The sequence below is a fragment of the Ailuropoda melanoleuca genome, chromosome 4 (genome assembly GCF_002007445.2).
Source record: "Ailuropoda melanoleuca isolate Jingjing chromosome 4, ASM200744v2, whole genome shotgun sequence".
NCBI classification, from domain to species: domain Eukaryota; kingdom Metazoa; phylum Chordata; class Mammalia; order Carnivora; family Ursidae; genus Ailuropoda; species Ailuropoda melanoleuca.
In genome coordinates this window covers 78,491,467-78,512,778 of record NC_048221.1, presented here as the reverse complement: position 1 = coordinate 78,512,778, position 21,312 = coordinate 78,491,467, and the positions used below count along the sequence as shown (strand labels likewise).

General features: G+C 42.5%; 1 protein-coding gene and 1 pseudogene across 5 annotated transcripts in view; both read left to right on the top strand.

Moving 5' to 3' along the window:
• The window catches only part of ASB3 (ankyrin repeat and SOCS box containing 3), a 171,753-nt gene extending 165,882 nt beyond the window's left edge, over positions 1–5,871 (top strand). For 2 of the 5 annotated variants that reach the window (XR_004624890.1, XR_004624886.1), the window contains 4 exons: positions 566–747; positions 2,940–3,032; positions 3,152–4,425; positions 4,509–5,871. The gene's annotated coding sequence lies outside the window, so the exon portion shown is untranslated. The remainder of the gene's footprint in view (positions 1–565; positions 748–2,939; positions 3,033–3,151; positions 4,426–4,508) is intronic. The other 3 variants (XR_004624887.1, XR_004624888.1, XR_004624889.1) reach the window with 3 other exon arrangements.
• Positions 5,872–6,965: 1,094 nt separating this feature from the next.
• Positions 6,966–8,201, top strand: LOC100482568 (annotated as a pseudogene).
• The last annotated feature ends 13,111 nt before the right edge of the window (positions 8,202–21,312 follow it).

The following is a 21,312-nucleotide window of genomic DNA, read 5'->3' as shown; positions in this document are numbered from 1 at the left end:
AGTCAGAAACAGGTCTTGTTGGTATTTCTGAGTTGACTGGACTTACATGGAAAAAGTTCTCAACAGGCTGTTGTATAAAGTCAGAATGCCAGTTTAATAATTTAATATGAGAAAAATAATTGCCATGGGACCAGAAATTCCTGGTTGGCCTGATCGGGCATGCTCTCCCTGGAGACATGTTATGTGCAAGAGAAACCAAATTGTCAGAATGCTGCTTGGTGACTGTGGAAGCAAGGCTAGGAGACTTAATATGACTCAAACATTTCATGTCATCAGCTCTGTTGGCATGGTCCAATGCATATGTTTCCAGAAAAGAGACAATACATCAGGTGCATTGGGATTCAAGTTGGACTGACTAACTACCTCCCTCACTGGTCCCTGGATGCTGCCCAAATGAACCCACCACTATTGGCTTCTAGGAGTTCTCTCTCCTTCTATGTTTCTAGGGCTGATTTACCTTCTTTCAGACTCACTGTGTTTTAAGTGTCTAAACAGCTTCAATCTGATGAAAATCAAGATTTGTAGGTCTGAAATGCTATGGCCTGAATGTTTGTGTCCTCCCCAGATTCAGAGGTGGAGCCATCATGAGCGGGCTTAGTGCCTTCATAGAAGAGGTTTCAGAGAGGTCTCTATTCTCTTCTGCAATGTGAAGTCACAGAAGCAGACAGCTGTCTATGAAGAAGCGAGCCCTTACCAGACACAGAATCTGCTGACACCTTGATCTTAGACTTCCCAACCTCCAGAACTGTGAGAAAGAAATTTCTGTTGTTTGCAAGATTCCCAATTTGTGACATTTTTGTGATAGCAGTCCAAAAGAATTAAGATAGGGAGGCATTTTTCTCAAGTTGACTTTGCATATGTCTACCTTGATCTGTTTTTAAATTTATAGTTATAGCTTAGCTCTTAGGGAGCAGTCTTATTTTTACCTACAGTGGCTTGATTCTTGGATTTCATGAGTCAGTTCATGCAGACATGGGTTTTCTTGGCTTTATGGATGTGGGTCCCAAAGTTCAGAGAAAGGGTAGAGAAAGGATTATTGTCAATTATTTTGCTCTGGTCAGAACAGCAGGGGCTTGGAGTGAGAGGCAGAAGTGATGTTCTCCAATAAAAGCAGATTCCAATGAACACATGTAATTCATTGGCACACAGTGGGGACTGCCTTCATGGGGTTCCCGGCCAGGACATGCCCTTCACATGTGCTTGTTGCATTCTCTAGAGCCGTGGTTCTCAAAGTATGGCACTGTTCTGGGCTGAATTGTGTACTCTCCAAATTCGTATGTTGAATTCCCAACTGCTGGTCTCTCAGACTGTAACTGTATTTGGAGATAGGGCCTTTGAAAAGTTAGATGAGTTAAGATCATACGGGTAGGCCCAAATCCAAGTGGCTGCATTTGGAGATAGGGGCTTCAAAGAGATGACTGAGTTAAACTTAGGCCCCTAGTGGGGCTCTAATACAATATGACTGGTGTCCTTATAAGAAGGGGGAGAGACACCAGGGACTCAAAACACATAGAGGAAAGGCGCTGTGAAGACACAGCAAGAAGGTGGCCATCTGCACGCCAAAGAGAGAGGCCTCAGCAGAAACCAAACCTACCATCTTGATTTTGAACTTCCAATCTCCAGAGCTATGAGAAAAAGAAATTTCTGTGGTTTAAGTCACCCAGTCATTGGTGTTCTGTTATGGCAGCCCAAGCAGGCCAATACAGGTTTCCCATGGCAGCAGGAGAAGCACCTGGAAGCTATTAGAAACAAATCCTCAGGACCTGACCGGTCAGAAACTATGGGATGGGGGCCCAGCTGTTTGAGTTTTAGCAAGTCTTCCGGGGGGGGTTCCAATTCTTGCCACAGTTTGAGAACTATTATCTTACCCTTTTATGTCTAAGTTACTTAATGGACTGTAATATATTCTAATATGCTCCAAATGTTCATAGCATAAGCATGAATGCTATATTGTGTGTGTAATCCCCTCTTGACCATATGTGTACACACATTTTACATTAGCAGTTGCAGTGAGAGGTAACTAGGGCCTGTCCATTATGACCATGACCAAGGAGGGTTACTCCATTTTTCACACGTAGGGAGGGCAGCATGGACTCAAGAGCCTGAACCATGTGTGTTCAATTCACTTAGGAGCTGTGTGATGTTAGGCAAGTTACTTAGTCTCTCTGTGCCCAATATCCTCAACTATAAAATAGGGTCAATGAGAGTATCACTTAATAGGCTTGGCAAGAGGAACAACGCACCAAAAACCCTGCTTGACACATAATGAGGAATATATAAGTGTCCTTTAAATGAAAGAACTACATGAATTCATTAAGTCAAAGGGAAAAAAAAATTTTTTTAATGGTTTAGAGAGCAGCTGGGGAGTTTTGGGTAGGTTTTGGTGACTTTTCTTGGAGCCAGTTCATGAGAGTATTTCCATGATTTCTACTTCACCATTTAAGGCTGGCTTGCTAGTGAGCACTTGGTTAGTTTTATTATTTTTAAAAAATATTTTATTTATTTATTTGAGAGAGAGAAAGAGAGACTGTGCATGAGTGGGGGTGGGAGGGACAGATGGAGAGGGAGAGAGAGAATTTCAAGCTGACTCTGAGCTGAGCACAGAGCACAGAGCCTGACATGGGGCTCGATCTCATGACCTGAGCTGAAATCAAGAGTCTGACACTTTAACTAACTAAGCCATTCAGGCGCCCTGAGTATTTGGCAGTTAATGCCTGCTTAGGAAGGCCACTTTCCCAGGGTGTTCCTCAGAGGCACCTCTAGAGGTGACAGAAGCCACCAACATTGATATAAAGTGTTACAGAGTGTTTCTATTGATTGTCTCTGGTTGCTGATGGTTCGGAGTTGCAGATCGTCCTTCATAGAAGATAGTTTCCTGGTTAGGTATGGATCAATGCATGCATGCCTTTGTCTCCAGGCTGCATTTTTTTTTTTTCTAGGGATACTTAAAAATGACCTCTTCCCGGGAGAGGACACTGACCAATATATATCAACAGCTTCACTAGCGCCCTTGCAATCCGTGCAGAAAGAAGGTAGCATCTTATCAACTCTCATTTGGGGGAACCTTTAGAGCTTGACTTTCAGGACATGCCAGTTTTGAATTTCTTGCATTGGTGATATTTCCACTTATGCCTGTAACTGCATTTTTCAGATCCAGGCAGATGGTGTGTAAACACTCAGGAATTTTACACCCGCTGTTTGCTGGTTGTGCTGGTCGGCCATCTCTTCAGAGTATAGACTTTCTTCTTTCTGCTTGTGGCGTAACTGCAAAATTTTCATCAACCAAATTGGAGGAATTTGAGGATATGCTACCTGTGTCTGCACCGTAAGTGGTAGTTCCCAGCACTATTTCTTGCAATTGGGTATGTATTTCTCTTCTTTTTTCAACCAAATCTTGAAATTTTTTCTACAGATATTTCATTAAAGGGGAAGAGATATTTAGGTTCTGAGTGTGTGAGGAATGAGCTTCTGCCAAATTATACTCAAGGTCTTTGGATGCTCATGTGTTCCTAGGAATGAAATCGAGGGGTTTTTACAATAGAGAATAATAAGGCTGTGTGGTTTTAGGTAAGGTTTTTTGGATATGAGGATTTGACCTGGGACCTGGCTCAAAACTAGTCAAACTATTGATGAAAAAGATTTGAATTTCTGTAGTTTAGTTGTTTTTCACAAATGTGAACAGCTAACTTTGTACAATTCTTGCTCTTATCAATCCTCTTAAAGACAGATCTTTATTAAATATTCATTATTTACACAGCATTGTGGTTGCCTCTGTGAGTGATACAAAATGTGTAAGACATGGCTCTTACAGCGAAGAAGCTTAAAAATCAGATAAAGGGACAGAGCTAACATGTGTGGAGAAATTTAATACAGAACTATGTGCCAGAGGTGAAGAAATTTTTCTCCTCTCTGGCCTCTTCAAGGAAGAATTTTCCTGAACACACACCAGCTTTTCTCTCCCTTTTATTCACTCTGCCGCTATGGAGGGGAGTAGAGACCCATGTGATTGGTGAAACATGCTCTGGACAGTTCCATCCTTCCTCCTCTTGGGGGCTACCTTGTCCACATAGGGCATGGGCTCTCCTGGATGCTTCTCTTCCAAGGTGTATGTTTCTCCTGGACACGTAGCTATCCCTTGCCCTGGTCCAGGGCTGCCTAATATTGGGAGCAGGTCTGCCTGAATAAATCTAGGGGTTAGTCTAACAAAACCACTTGGTAACAAAGTTGATATTTTGCCCCATATTTATTTTCTGTTTTAATTCTCCAATTTTACAGAAACCAGGTTAGGGAGAGACCTGAAAAATACAGGCTACTGAAGCTAACATCCATGGAAAATCAGTGTGAGCTGTGAGTGGTTGGGGAAGACTTCAGGAAGGCTCACCAGGGTTGGATCTTGAAGGATGACTAGGATTTAGAAAATAGAAGGTAGGGTGTCTTTGCAGCCTCATTTACAATCTCTTTAATGTTCAGACTGATGGGGACAAATAACAATGAGTTTCCTATTGCAGGTGACTTCACAGGCAAGGAAGAGGATTTGCATGAATATCACAGAGGAAAAGAAAGTGAGGGTTCAATTCTAGATTTTTGTAATTTCCCATGCTTGTGGATCAAAACAAGTTTATGTTCATGATGGGTCTAAATGCAAAATGTTCTCTAAAGAGGTGTCATTTGCCCGAACCCACTAGTCAAACTCCTCCTCCTCTCCTTCTCCAAGGAGCGGTGGATCAGCCTGCCAGAGGCTGCTGATGCCTCAAATGCTATCCGTTGAGAGCAGGAAGGGTAGGGGGCCACTTCCTAGAACCCTCAGCGTCTTCAGTGCTCCTCACTTCTTCAGGGTCTTCAGCATGGACACTGGGGATACGACACAGAGCACAGCCTTCTGAAGACATGCTCTGCACCCTCGTGTGATATGGGTGGTTCAAGTGAGTGCTCTGGACCTTTCTCCTACTGGGTCAGACCCTGGGATAAGCGTGTGCTTGGAGGCCGCTGCCAGGTTCTGGACGGAGCTTTAGTTAGAAAATCTGCGTTAACCAGCAAGTTCCCGGAGCTGTACAAAACTTTGTGGATTCAAACACAAACAAATAGAAAATGTCCATTATCTCCAAATTAGCCCTCCTGCTGCGTTTTCAAATGGATCTGAAATGCCCATTTACATGCTGCAATGGCAACAAGCCTCTCAAAGTTTATTTGAAATCTGAGCTGATTGCAAAACGATTGATTTCCAGCAAATGTGGCAAAATGACCAAGAGGGATTCAGGACAGCATCTTACATACTGTGATGTGCAGCGGAAGGTCGTGGCAGTCCTGGGCCTCGCCGCTTCCTCCAGTTCCTCCCAGCCCCACGTCTCCGCTCCTTCCACGGCCAAACAAATTACCAAATGTTAGAAGAGGAAAGTTGGAGTCCTGCTGTGTTTATTTTGCTTTATTTGTTCTGGATTTAGATTTAAAACCTTCCAGTGGATGAACTGTAGCGAGGGCTTTTCATTTCATATTGCGAAATGTGTTGTTATGCGCAGTTCATTCTATTAAAAAACAAAACGCGTATACCTAAATTAAAATGCATAGCGTGGATCCCTCAGAGGGGGCTTCTGAAACAAGCCGGGCATGAAATGTTGCATAGATTTCTTGTTAACCAGAAAATTATTTTAGCAAGCGACCCTTCCTGAGGCCTTGGGAAGGAGCTGGGGTGTCGTGAGCCTCCGAAGCTGTATGCAGGGTGCTTGATATTATGCCCATTTATCTCGGCTGCCAGGACTCTGCATTGCCATCTGTCTTAGGCTTCGCCAGAAGCTACCTGTCATTTGAAAGGACGGAAAGGTCTGGACAACAAAGGGGCTTAGGGAAATAATGCGGAAATAAAATAGTCGCAATTTTGTCCTTCACTTTTCTCCTGACACACCGTGTGAGGCATTTACCCCTCTTTTTCAGGTTTCCTGCTGTGAGGACACTTCCGTGATGATTTTTTAAAAAGACACAAGTAACTTCCTATTGTGGACACAGTCCTATCCCGGTGTCTAGGAACACGGTTATGGGCCCTTCTAGCAGGGCTGCTTGCTAATGTGCCAGATGGGGTAGCCAACTGCTGGGTGGAGAGCCCTGGTCGAGGGGAGGCCTGAATGGTTGGCTGGTCCTCGTTCCTCTACAGCCAAAGGCAGTAAGAGAACCCAGACAGCCATCAGTAGTTAGAACAAATCCTCTTTCAGGCGACATTTCCAGAAATTGTCTCAGTGCAGTGGCATTAATACTGACATCTGCCCCTTCCGTTTTCTGCAACCGCATTCTACAGAAACAGCTTTGGGAATCAGATTTAAAATTTCGGCTCTCTGGTGAACTGCAGACCTCTAACTAAGGCCTTGCCTAGGTATGTGAAGGGGAAGCAGAAATTGCCTAGGTGAATGAAAATGTCACAGTAAATATGTGGTGTTTTAATTTCAGCCTTATGCACTCTATCCCGAATCCATGCAATATAATCCCAAAAAATGAAGCAGTGTGTCTCACTGGTAATTGGCCATCGGTTCTGAAAAATCAAGCCTGGTCCAGCTACTTCCTTACTTGCTCTGTGACCTTGGCCAACTTCACTCCTGTTTCCTGATTTCTAAAGTGAGGAGTGATGAGGATCTCGTGTTAGAGCACATGGGACTCAGCAAGCCCAGTGTGTGGCACGTTGGAAGGGTCAGTGTTTCTACCTTTTCATTTTCATCCCCTTTCCCTATTTTATGTTGTTTTCCATATGACAAGGTTCAACAGTAGAAGCAACAAGGTGACATTAGAAATCATGCTTTCCTGTTTACTTTTTTAAAAAAAGGTTTTATGTATTTATTTGACAGAGAAAGAGAGCACATAAGTAGGGGGAGCAGCAGAGGGAGAGAGAGAAGCAGGGTCCCCTCTGAGCAGGGAGCCCGACGTAGGGCTCGATCCCACAACCGTGAGATCATGATCTGCACAGAAAGCAGACACTTAACTGACTGAGCTACCCAGACACCCCTCCTGTTTACGTAAAAATAAAAATCACTTCTTCCCAAAAGTGGCCTGAGGTGATCTCTGAAAATAGTTTGCTATTTACTCGACTCAGAAAACCCTACAAAGTCATGCAAATCAAGGGGTTCAGATCTTCATGTTCACTTTAAGAACACACATGAACCTGTCTGGGCCATATCGGTGGCATATCGTAAAAGCCACCAAGTATCTGAAGGATGTCACTGTGCAGAAGCAATGGGTGGCATTCTGTCACTACGATGGTGGAGCTGGTGGCTGTGCTCAGACTAAGCTGTGGGGCCGCACGCGGGGTGGGGAGCCCAAATAGAGTGCTGGAGTTTGACTGCAAGTGCTTCGAAATGCAGAGAGTGATGCTGAACTTAAGGGTTTAGATATAGATTCTCTGGTCATTGAGCTCATCCCGGTGAACAAAGCTCCTAAGATGAGGCATAGAACTTGTAGGGCTCATGGTCGGATTAACCCATACATGAGCTCTCCCGGCCACACCGAGAGGATCCTGACTGAAAAGGAGCAGATTATTCCTAAACCAGAAGACGAGGTTGCACAGAAAATAAAGAAGAAGAAAACATCACAGAAGAAACTGAAGAAACAAAAACTTAGGGCTTGGGAGTAAATTCTGCATAAAATAAATATAAATAAATGTAAAAATAGAAAAGAAATCATAATATTAAAGAAGTTTTCCTTGGTAATATGAAGTAAAGAAGTTGTCCAATTATGGAAAATCATCACTATAAAAACAAAGTGGTTTTTTTGTTTTGTTTTGTTTTGGTTTGTTTTCGTTTGGTTTGGTTTGGTTTTGCACAGTTGCATGATTTCAAGATGTCCGGTCTGACCCATGAAACCTTGCCTATCCTTCTTACTTCCTCCATGACATTCCTTAGTAATCTCTTGCCTCCTTCATCAGTAAATGCTTATGGAACATACAGTTTGTTAGGAGTTGAGGTAGCTTTAGGATCTTTGAAAGAGCTGGGCCCTAGAAAATGGGGATACTAAGTCTTGGGGCTCCCTTTACCTCTGACTCCCCATGATGTCTTGTGTAGCCTTGGATGAGAGAATTAGCGTTTGTTAAGATGAGTTCTCTTCCTGCTCCTTTCTTCACCCCCTTCTGGATGGAGACTACCTGTGCCCCTGTCTGAGAGTAATATTTCATAAGTCCTTTTTTTTTAAAAAGACTTCCATTTATTTATTTATTTGAGAGAGAGAGAGCACCTGAGCCCGTGAGTGGGGAGCAGGGAGTGTGGGAGAGGGAAAGAGAGACTCTTAAGTAGGGCTCCATGCTGAGCCCAGAGCCCAACCGTGGGCTTGACCCCATGACCCTGAGATCATGACCCGAGCCAAAACCAAGAGTAGGATGCTCAACCTACTGAGGCACCCAGGTGCCCCTCATGAGTCCTGTTAATGAAGGTGCAGAGTCAGGAGTCCCCAGGGCCCATGGGGCTGGGGAAGTAAATGAACGAAGGTAGGAGTCCAAGAAGAATAGGGATGATGGAGATAGGTTGGTTGGAGAGCACAGCCCACATAACCTTTTTTTTAAAAAAAATCTTTCTATGCTTTTTTGAATGAACACCTATAAAATGGCAACGGCAGCTGGATTTGGCCTGTGGTTGCTAGTTGAGATTCTAGTGTGGACAGTGGGTTGGAAAATCAGGGGAACCTAAGAAAGGTGCTGACCAGCCTTTTCTGGATGGTATTCTTTTTGGAAGGGGTAGGCCCCAGTTTGATTTGCAGGGTTTTTTTCCCCCCACCCATTTCTAAAAGATTTGGCCTCATTAGAGCCTCTCATCCCAGAAAATCAGCAGAATTTTAACTGCCAAAATTTCCTGGAGTCAGCACGGAATGCTGATGTGCTCCCAGTCACACCTTTGGTTTGTTTTGCAATTCAGAATTGGGTTTCCCTGCTGTGGCTAATGCAGTTGGCTTTGGTTATAGTACAATATATTCAAATAAACATTTATGAGGGTAAGTAATCATATTTTATGCAAACAAATTATTCTTCCGTAAAAGTCACTTTTTAAAAATGCATGCTATTTCTTCTCTCAGTCAGCATATCAAGCTAATAAAAGTTATTGTATCATCAAAATTCCCTTCATGACTGTGTATTGTCCCATTTATGTTCCATTTAGAGTGTCGGTCTTTACTTTGTTTCTCTCCTCCTCCCATTAAAATTTTATACTTTCACCACTCCTAAGAAATCATGATTAGTTCATGTGTCACATAATTATGGCGGAACACTAGAGAAAGCTACTTCTGAGGGAGGAAAGTGTCCATTAAAAAATGTATGTAGGTTCCAAACCCAAGGAAACACAGGAATTAGTAGCTCATTAAAATTGGAGTTCAATATTAAAACAAAGTGCGTTGTGACACAAAGTATCTTCTTGGTTGAATAACATAATACTTTCCTGGCCCATTTTAGGTAACTCTTTTGCTCCCTTATCACGGATGCCTGGTTGCTGCTAAGGAGTCTGTGAAGGGTGGGGTGGAGGAGGGCCTTCTTCAGCCGCCTCCTCTCCTCCCTGAAGGAGGCACGTAGTGAGACTCGGACGGGTTGCCTCCGTGCCCTTACTTGAGCAAGGGCCCTGGAATGCAGGAACGTGTTTCTATCTCTACCGAGATGCTTTCAGTTCTAAGGGAGTCTGGAAGGGAAATAAGGAAGAGGAAGTTAGGGGAGTGAAGGAAGGTAATCAGCCTTCCTGACGGGTCCCCAGGTGGGTGGCCCATTCCATGCTACATACAATGGTCTCCAAGGAGCCCACGGTTTGCTGGGGGAAACATCCAAAGCCTCTGAAGCCTCAGGCTGACCTGGGCTCCCCAGACATTGCAGTGGGGTGGGACACTCCTGCTGAGGACACAGCTCTCCAAAAAGAAACCCTCTGACACCCACTGAGTTAAGCTTCCATTCTGCCTGAGTTGGTATAGAGTCTGGTTACTTCTTGCTGACAGATCCTAATTCTCTAGAGGAATTTTCCGACAGGTTCTAGAGATGATGGTGTTGCCTTGGGCAAACCTCATACCCAGAGTAAGCACCTGCCTGTCATCCCCCTCAAGACTGAGATGGAGGAAACAGGTAAGAACACGAAACAAACAGAGACTCGGGCCAGGCGATACAGGTCTCCGTCCTATTTGGCCACTTCCTGGCTGTGTGACCTTGGGGAGATAACTTGATCTTTCTGTGCTTTTGTTTCCCCATCTACAAGATAGGGTTAACGGCACCGACTTCTTGGGGTTATTGTGGGTATTAAATAAGAGAATGTGTATAAAACATCTAACATAGTACTTGGAATAAAACAGGGACTCAAAAAATAGTGGCTTATTACTTTTATTATGGTGATTTCCCAGCATTGCAACTCCAGCATGAAAGAGTTAAACTGATTTGCATGTACTACCTAGATATGCAGTTCACTCTGGTTATTTAAATCCATTTTTATTCTATACTCAGTTTGAAGTACAGTTCATGTCATGAATATTACTTTCAGTCTTTATACTAGACACACTCAGAAAATTATTGCCAGCAATGTATAATAATTATAATATTTGTGACTTCATGTATTAAAATAACCAGTCATACTTATAAAATATCTAAGTGTAATATTTCCTGTTCTACTGAAGGGAAAATATTTTTCATTTATTGCAGCTCTACCTCTGAAAATAAACACCACGGTATAAACATAGTAGCAAGGCTGTCTTGAGCTTAAAAATCAGTGAAAATAAATTTAACTCAGGGAAAGATAATGAATGCACACCTCAAAAACCCGTTTGAGAAGATGTATGTCCTAGGAGTAAAGGTGCTGAAGAGTAGCGAGCCAAAATGGGATGCTGTCTCAAATCCAAATGAATTGCAATTCAAATGGAGCCGCATTCATTTCCCCCAGGATCACTTTGCCTGTGCAGTTTCCACCCCTTTTTCCCCAGCCAGGCTCTGTTCCCGGGGCCACGCATCCCTCCGTATTTGGCATCAACCACCTTTCTTCCTCTGTGTAGACACGGACTCCCTAGGGTGCCCAATTTGTGATGGCGGCCTCATTATTCATTTATCTAACTGTATTCTTCCACCTTGCATTTCTATGTACCTCTTGAGCCACTGGATCCTGGCTTCAGTCCCCGGAGGCCACTGCAGTCACATTCTGAGTTGCCTCTGATCTGGTTCTTGGTTTGCTTCCGCCACCTTTGGCTGAGCTTCAAGTCCCTCCACCTGGAAGGAGCTTCTTCACCGGAACTGGTCACTGTGGGAACTGATGCTCTATTTTGAGCCTCACTGTGGTCGAATGAGTTCATGCTGCCTATGAAACCCAGAGTGAAGAAGAATCCGTTGCCTTCTTTTCTCTCTCTGGCTCAGAAACCCGCAGCATGGGCCAGATGATGCCTCAGGTGGGCACGTGTGTGTCAGTGTAAGATGGATCTCTCTACCTGTGTGGGAAGAAAGTTTTGTCATTTTTAGATGTTGATCACTTTAGGAGACTGCATGCAAACTACAGTGACATCCCTTAGTGGGTCACAAAACCAGTGTAACAGGTTGCAGCCAAGTACAAGCTTTTCATTAAAAAGTGAAGTGGAATAAAAAAGGGAAATATCAGAGAGTATTTTCGTGAGATTACAATATGTCTGTATCTCTATCTACCCCTCATCTATCATATTTGTATGTGTGTATATACTGGGTTGCAATGTAAATGTATTTCTCATTGAGATTCTCAACCAAGAAAATTGGAAAGCCACACTTTAGTAGAATTAGAGCAGAATTTTGTGATTCTCCTGTTTACTCCTCTGCCCAACTCCATCTCAACTGCTGCATGGTCTGCTCAGTACAGAGCATTCAAGACAGAAAACTGACCTGTGTAATAGCGTTACCACCACCACTGTCACTCTCCCACTCCATTTTTGTGGTTGAGCCCAGGGTTTGGAGTCCCTGCAAATAGACGAGAGGGCAATATGGGACAGATTGCTGGAGGGGGAGGTTTGGGGAATATAGAGCACAGGACAGATGGATGGAAGGACAGAACACACCTAACCAAAGCTGGCACCGTGGAGGTAGGGGAGCAAGGAGAATCCGGGTAGAAATTCCTTCAGAGGTGGTGGGCTGGAGGAGGGTGGCCATGGGAGGAGGTGTGAAGGGAGAACCTGAGAAACTTCTGCATATGGATGTTCATCGGTTGGTTTTAAGTTATATGTTCTATGCTGTGCTCCATTACTTACAAATTCTCCCACAGATACTCTGCTCACAGTTTTGTGTTTATGGTATTCTTCAGAAAGCAGGTAAAAGATGGTGGTCCCAGAACTTTGAAGATGGAGCTGAGAGTGCTGGGTAGGGTCCAGAGAGCAGCTGTGAGGCAAGATTGAGCCACGCGTGGATGCTAGATAAACCTCCTCCTTTAAATAAACCGGGGAGGAGGGTGACCTTTGAGAAGGCGGGAAGGGTAAGTACTGCTATTTTGTGGGGTCAGCGTCTTCCAGCTAAAGATCACCAGGAACACACACGTGGTTGAACAAGTTGGACCGTGTGGCATTATGGTGAGAGGGTGCCTGGAAGCCCAGGATTGAGGCTTGTGTCGGTGATTTTGGGGGAGGGCTTGACGGAGCGGGGCTTTGCTCTGATGGATGCTGTCAGGAGATGGGGTAATTCTGTGATGGGTATTGTAGCCATCCTAACTATAGACAGGGCAGGCTAGAGTGAGGCTGGAGATGTAACAGGCAAAGAAGCAACAGCTACCCATATTACCCTGCCGGGTGTTTGGGAATTTTGTGGGGTGGGCAATGTTCACAGATATGGGGTGCTCTTGTTTCTGTCTTGATCCATCATGATTGGAGAGTGGCCTTGTTATTGATGTTCCCTAAAATTGTTTAGGTTTGGCAGAAGAACCCCCTGGCCTAGCTGTGTGTGCAAGGCCAGCTCCTGGATGTCAGGGGCTGCATTTCTTTCTCTATAGCGTGGTTGTTTGAGTCATTTCACTTGGGTATTAAGGTAGACTGTTAAGATTGGGCACCTCAAGGTGACAAACACATATTTGTATGCTGACATATGTGATGTATTTCACATACACATAAAGGTTGCCTAGGTAGGTGTTGACTGTATGTTGACATGTAAGTTAAGTACTAAGTTGCCTCCTTGAAAGGAAGGGAAATCTGCATCCTCCTCGTTAACGGAAGGGAATTCCACAATCTCTTGTAGATCCCAGTCACCATCCTCAAGCTTTCAAATTAGCAAATTAGGAAGCTAAGCCCCTGAATCAAAATTCTCTAGTATAATTTGAGTGACAAGGTCAGACGTCTTTAATGATGCATGGATTGATTACCTCCATAAATTTCGATGGGATCTTGTGGATAAGGTGTTGTAGCATTCTTTGATAAAAGCCAGAAGCTGCATGCATGGTCTGAAACAGGCAGCTTCGAGGCAGCTGGCGGGGCTGGGGAGTGGTGCTGGAAACCTAACATGTCTGTGTGGCGAAATTCAGCTGAGCTCCATTTGAAAGACAGCTGCCTGGGCTGCGAAGATCTTTTTTTTTTTTTTTTTTTTTAAAGATTTTATTTATTTATTCGACAGAGATAGAGACAGCCAGCGAGAGAGGGAACACAAGCAGGGGGAGTGGGAGAGGAAGAGGCAGGCTCATAGCAGAGGAGCCTGATGTGGGGCTGGATCCCATAACGCTGGGATCACGCCCTGAGCCGAAGGCAGACGCTTAACCGCTGTGCCACCCAGGCGCCCCTGCGAAGGAGATCTTAAGAGCTACGATGAACCACTGCATACCAGAGTGGGTTAATACTCTCATATCACTGGGGGATCATTCATACTGATGGCGAATTATACAATGCAATAATATGCTGACTTTAATTCCCATGCCATATGGCTTAAGGTTTACTTTTATGCCTTTGGGGTGGGATGGGATGGTTTAAGGCTTTTTGCACAGAGAAGATCATAAAAGCATGTTGTTATTTTATTTTATTTTATTTTGTTATTTTATTATCAGTAAAATATAGACCTAGGACAGAAAATGGAGATGGAGGGAGATATAGCAAATGCACAACTTTTATTATTGTGTAGTCAGTGAGAGCTGGGGGATATTTTTCATGATCACCAAGAGAGTGGGTGACTTCGGAATGCTCCGCCTCTGCTGTGGGGCTGTAGCATTTTGTGCAAACTGGTCTCGGGTACTTGGATTAGCGGTGGGCACAGAAATGTGTACGGCTGAGTCAAGAATTTTGCTGGGCCAATGGCCGAATTGAGTGGTGATCATTTTAGTAATAAGTAAACATTTTTAAGTACTTATAATGTGTCAGGTACTAGGCTAAAGGTTTTCATACATCATCTCAATTAATTCTCACAACACATCTGTAAAGTAGATAACACTAATGCTCCCATTTTATTTATTTATTTTTTATTTTATTTTATTTTTTTAATGCTCTCATTTTAAAGGATGGGTTCACCGAGACTTTGAAAAGTTAAATTGTGTGTCCAAAGTCACACAGCTAATAAATACAAAGCTTAAATTGATGTAAATAGAAGAGAAAAATGAAAATATACAGTCTTTGGAATACCAACAAAAAGTGTTTTAGAAGGAAGAACATCTGTTGAGATTCCTTAGTCCAAGTAAAGCGGCAAGCATTCATTGAGCATCTACCCTGCAGGGGGCTGGGACAGGCTCTGGATCCCCACTGTCCTGTAAACAAGTCACCTATGAGAGTGAGAGCATGGAGGAGCCTCAAAGAGGAGCAGGGGAGGCCTGGGATGTGGCAGGACAAGGGTCCATGTCAGGAAAGTGATGGGCTCCAATGAAGATCCCTGTCCATCACATTCCATCCTTTTTGCATATATCTCCTGATTTACAGTGCTCCCTACACGTCCCGCAAAGGAGGTTACAGTGTCCCCGTTTTTTGGAAGAGAACTTTGAAGTGGAGACGCATCAACCAAGTTGTTTAAAGTATGCAGAACTGCGGCACCTGGCTGGCTCAGTCGGTGGAGCATGAGACTCTTGATCTCGGGGTTGTGAGTTCAAGCCCCATGTTGCACGTAGAGGTTATTCAAAAATAAAATCTTAAAAAAAAGGGACGCAGGACTGAATGCTGTGCCTTACAAATGCTAACCTCATTTCAGATCACTGCAGGTGCAGGTCAGCTGACACTGCACTCACATAAGTGACTTTACCAGTTACCTTTGTCTGTCCCCCTGTCCCCCATTCTAGCCAAACGCTTATTCCTGTATCACCTGTGAACCCTGCATCAGCCAGGTGCTGGGATCAGTGGCTCCAAAGTTCTGTGATCAAGGATTCCTTGATCAGCTGTACATCAGCTGGTGTCTGGCTGGTGACTCTGTCTAGATTCTTGGTGTGAGATCCTACTTCTTGTCTGCCTTCCTGAGCTCTGGGCTGAGGACAGCTACGTCTCCACTAACTCCTGCCTGCTGTTCTCCATCCTAGGTACTCTGCCCATCCATGACTTTCCCAGATTCCAGGACTTATGCTTTGTTATTTCTTTTAGACTTCCAGGTCTAAATAATTCCATTAGCCTTATTACTATTATTATTATTATTACTATTATTATTATTTTGATAGTTTATGGGGTTTTTTTTGTAGTTTTTCTTTTTTAAATATAAAGTTATATTAAAATGTTGAATATGCTTTAAAAATACATATATTTCCCTGCGAGTAGATCCTGGGACATCCCTGATATGCCTCACATATGCCTTTCTGAGATTTTATACTGAGTCATTACAGTCCTCTAGCTTAGAGGTTCTGAAACCTGGCTGCCCATTAGAACCACCAAGGGAGCCTGAAAGAATGTCTGGACCCCACTCCAGGGAGTCTGATTTAGCTGCTCTAAAGGGTAGTTTGGGAAAACACAGATAATTCTAATGTCTAGCCTGGACTGGACACTATGGAGCTAGTACCATCAGTATTTTTAGTTTTAGGTGAGGCATTAAGATTTGCCTTAAGAGGTAGGGTTGCCAGATTTAGCAAATAAACATACAAGATGCCAAGTCAGGTTTGAATTTCAGATAAACGATGGACAAATTTTTAGTGTAAGTATGTCTCATGCAATATTTGGGATACATTTTTCCTAAAAATCATTCATTGTTTTTCTGAGCGTCAAATTTAACTGGGCAAACTGTGTTTTATTTGGCAACTCTATTTTTAGGGAGAAGTCCCATACTTGGGAGAATTTTTTTCTCTTTTCTGATTTGAGTGACACTCAAGCTAATACAATTTTTTGTGCTCATGTCCCACTGAAAAGGCCCCTGAAATCAAGCTTGTGTGCTTAAACTGTCCCAGAAATTTCTACAGGAGAAAGCCTTATATTTGCAAAGAAATAAATATTTCAGCTAGCAATGGATTTCTCACTGTCTAGCCCCCTCTTACTTTTGCATGGTCTGGTTGGTGGGTTATCCAGGCAACTTGATCATCATTTCTTTATGCTAGTTTCTTCATTGAAATAAACCAGCCTGTAAGTCAGTCTTCTTGGCTTGGAACAAAAGAAGATTCTAAAGAACTCATTTCTGAAGAACTAGGGGGTCATAGGAACAAAGCATTGTTGCTGAAGAGGGAGGAACGTGTGGTGGGATGTGGAGAAAGCATGTGCTGTATTGGCTTTGTCAAATGGGAAGAAAGTGATTGTGGATCAAGGTTCCATCAATAATGCATTATTATTTTTGAAGACATTAGAGATAACTAAGTGTTTACAAGCTTTATGATAGTTCTGACATTTTAATGGGCCCTTAAATGAAGTGAATTATTAAAAAGCATACTTCGGATGAGGTCATGGACTCTTTAAGTTTAGAGATCAATAGAAATAGCCTGTGTGTGCCAATATGGCTAAAGCTATGCCAGTAATTTGTGTTGTCAGGTTATTCTATTATAATGGAATAATGAGAACCCATCTTCCCGCATTACTGCCCATCCCCCTCCAATGCCCCTCAAGACCAGATTCAGAGCAAGGATTCGATTCTGAAAGCCTCATCTTTTTCAGTTCTCATATGGAAAATACACATGTTTGTTGATCTTTCATTAAGTCCTTATACTCAAAATAACAAGAAGAAAAAGAAAAATAACAAGAAGATAGAGAGGATATCTTCTGTCTCTCTTTCTGTTTCTCCCTTAATGGTCTGACTGCTTATTTTGCCTGACCGCAAACATCTGGAGGACTCCAAAGATTAAGAGTGTTGACTAGTGTTTTAAACTAAAAAAAAAGAAAAAGAAAAAAGCACCTTTTCTTTAAATGGAATGTTTTGTACAAGACCACTATATGTGTAATACAGATAAAAGCAACTTGCCATTTGAAGAGAGGGCCAGAACTGAGCTCTGCTCGCTCAGAGACTCCTGCCCTGTCCTGAGGGTTCACTTGGGTTCTATGGAGCTCAGTGTGAAGACCACTGGTGTAGACCAACCACCTGATTTATTTGACCTCTTAATCTCAGGTTGTTTATTTGCAGTCCTTATTCAGATGGTTGTCAATAGGGCCAACTTTCGTTTTCTCTGTGGTGGAATATGTAGAACCTGGCAGGTTGGGGCTCTTACTATCAAAATCTTGTCAGCAGAGTGCTCAGTTTTCATTGTATTGTTACAGATAAAAAGGCGTTGAGAAATTTGCATTTAATGACAGTGGAAAATGGCACTTGTTATTTACTGCAACTCATCCTCTTGGAGGCTGTAAATACTTAGGGTTCTATATTTGTAAATGAGAAAAGATCCCTGACCACAAAGGCGTTTGGAACATGAGAAAGAGTTTGCAAGCTCTTGGGGCAGAGAAGATCGATGTTCCTGTGAACAGGGAGGTTCCCGGAGTGGCCTCTCCTAGATGTGCTGGCTTTTGACCTCTTTTATGATTCAGGAATCTAGTTCATAAACCTGTAATGTAATTTCTAAATGAGAGAAATAAATGTGCAAGGAGAAAAATATCAGAGGTCTTAAAATTTAGGATACCTTCGGCTGAAAATAACAGAAAAGACACCTAAAAGTGGCTTCAAGTAGTAATATACATTCTCACACACTAATATGTTCTTAGGTAGGGCAGTTCTAGAACTGATTGATTCTGTGACTTGACAACATCATCTAGGACCGCTGTCTTGCCATTTGCTCTGCCGTCTCCAGCATTTTACTCTTACTTGCCCTCTCATGCTTGCAAGGTGCCTGCCAGGTTCCAGGCATTATGGGCGCATGGCAACTTTGATGGCACAAAAGGGATCTCTCTTCTTGTAGACTTTTCTTCTTTTTGTTCAGTGAAAGAAACTATTTCTAGAGGCCCCCAGGGATTTCCCCCTCATATATCATTGGTCAACATGGTGAGATGAGCCCAAGCCTAGATCAGAAAAAGGAAGTGCTTGGTTCGAGCTAGTCACGATCAGCATGTGGGGCTGGGGAGGAGCCTAGTCCTTCAGAAGCACTTGTTTCTCTATCAGTAGGCATCAAAAAGGCAAGAAATCTCAATCAGTGGTGTCTAGCTTGGGTCCCAGGTTTGTCACTCCTTACCATTTTGGGGGGACACTTCAGTGATCTCCAGTGAGCCCCAGGAATATTGTAAAAATTTTAAAGCCAACCTACTCTAAACTGTTTTTAATAAAAAAATGAATAAGTGGAAGAACAATTTAAAAAAAATACTCTGCATTCTGGGGCACCTGGGTGGCTCAGTCGATTAAGTGTCTGCCTTCGGCTCAGGTCATGATCCTAGGGGTCCTGGGATCGAGCCTTGTGTTGGGCTACAGGTGTCAGGCTCCCTGATCAGCAGGAAGTCTGCTTCTCCCTCTCCCTCTGCCCCTCCCCACTGCTCATGCGCACTCAAGCTCTCTCTCTCTCTTGAATAAATATAATCTTAAAAAACAAAATACCCTGCGTTTTATAGTACACACCAAAACAAAACACCTCTTCATAAATTTTAGAGAAACTAGAAAAAAATAGTAGTTCATATCAGAGGAGGAATGTGAGCTCTCTTAGCTCTGCAGCCATAGAAAGCAATAAAAGAAATCACATAAACATATTGATATATTTATGGATTTTTTTATAATGAAAAAGTAAACTAATAAAAATGGATAACTGGCTGGAAAAACATTTTAATGAAAGGTTACAAAGGTTAATATTCCTAATCTATAATTTTACATTCAAATTTATGAGAAAAAGTACATTAAAATTAGAATAAGCATAAAGTACAGGAAAAGATAATTCACAAGAGGGGAAACAAATAGTAATTAAACACATAAAAAACCATACAAACACATTACGATCAAAGAAATTCAAATGAAAGCAAACTTGAGATGCAATTTTGTATTTCTAGGGAAACTTTGCAAGACTATAATACAATCATGGTAGTAGTATAGCTAATACACTTATTCACTGCTGATAAGTTGATATATTCTTTTGTAAAAGTCAATATGACAATATGTAATGAAAGCCACAAAGATGTTTATACCCTTTTTTATCAGTAAATTAAATATAGAATTTTATTCTAACCAAATAAATCAACACAAGCAAGAAGCTATATATTCACTGCAGTAAAAGCTCTGGAAGAAAAAAACTGGAAATTTACAGAAATGGTTTAATAAATTCTGGTAAAATAGTGTTCAAACATTTTAAATGTTAACTATGAAGACATTGTAACAACAAGGGAAGCGTTTATGATAAAACATGAGAAAATACAGAAATCAGAATTGTATTTGCATTATGATAACAATTATATAAAGCATTTCCATTTGGAAGATGATATCCAAAGATGGAAACCATGTTAGGAGGATGAGGTATTGGTGATATTTTAATTGCACAAAATATATCTTTAATGTAGCTATATTACTTATCTATTCCTATGCATTATGTTATTTCCCAAATTAGTGGCTTAAAACAGCAAACGTTTGTTGTCTCACAATTTCTGTGATCAGGAATTTGGGAGCAGTTTGGTTGGATGGTTCTGGCTCAGGTCTCTCATGAGGATGCAGCGCTCTGAGCTCCGACTGAGGGGGGATGTGCCTCTGAGCTCACTTACACGGCTGTTGTTGGCCGGAGGCTCGTTCTGCCTCATGTGGTCTCTTCATAGGGTGTCTTGAGTGTCCTCATGGACACTTTTCTCAGAGTGAGTGATGAGAGAGGCAGAATGAGAGAGAGAAGAAGAGGAATAAGAAAGAGGAGGAGGAGGAAGAGATTAGAAATTGCAGTGTCTTTTATGACCTAGTTTCTCAGTCCTACACCATCATTGCCATTTTGTTTGTCAGAAGTAAGTCACTAGTTGTAGCCCACATTCAAAGACAAGGGAATTGGGCTTCACCTTTTTTCTTTTATTTTAGATTTATTTATTTATTTATTTATTTATTTATTTATGAGAGAGAGAGAGAGGAGGAGGGGTGTGAGTGGGGGGAGGGGCAGAGGGAGAGGGAGAGAGAAACCAACCAAATTCTCTGCTGAGCCTGGAACCTGACTGGGGCTTGATCCCATGACCCTGAGATCATGACCTGAGCCGAAATCCAGAGTTGGCTGCTTAACCAGCTGAGCCACCCAGGTGCCCCTGGGCTTTACCTTTTAAAAGGAGGCATATCATGGCATATTTGCGTACATGTTTAACATCACCACAGATTTTAAGATTGCTTTTCATTAAAAATATGCCGAAACAGAAATGTGGATGACCCATGTCACATGTGTGAGGCATGGGCCGGGGAGAGGAAGTATGAAAAAAAGGGGAGAGGAAGTGGCCTATCATGACCAAATTAAAATGCCAAAGAAAACTTAGACTGTGCTCCCAGGTGAAGATAATTATTTCTGTGACTGTGGTGGCCAGAGCAGTGGTATTGATGGTTTGTTTCTCACATGGGTCCAGAAGGAGTAGGTGGAGGAATGGCATCTAGCTGGCAGATGACAAGAACTTTCTTTATTTCTAGCATACTGCACAGGTTAAGCACAACATTTTCTCAGCCATCTCTCAGGGACCTTGTCTGCTTGAAAGCTCTGGTTGTTATCTGAAGAAACAATTACCTTTGAACCATCACAATACATTTCAAACTCAATTTTTTAAGAAAAATCACCAAATGTGAACTATGGTCTGTAAATACTAAACACATATGGAAAAGTGAAAAGCAAATACCATTTAGTGCTGGAGCCAAAATTAAGTAGCCAGAGCATCCTGCTTATTCTGAAATATTTTCCTTAGTGTATTTAGCTTTCAATTATTCATGGAGACTAGGGACTGGGCACCCTGTTTGGCTATTTTTCAGGCTGTTTTCTTCCTGCTGAGATTCTGGTGACTCTAGATGTTTCTGGGTCCTTGATTAGAGAGTAAGCAAGAAATGTGATGAGGATGATGATGATGATGATGATAAAACTGTGGAGGTGTCTCTGAGGGGGAGGTTGGAGCATTTTCTAT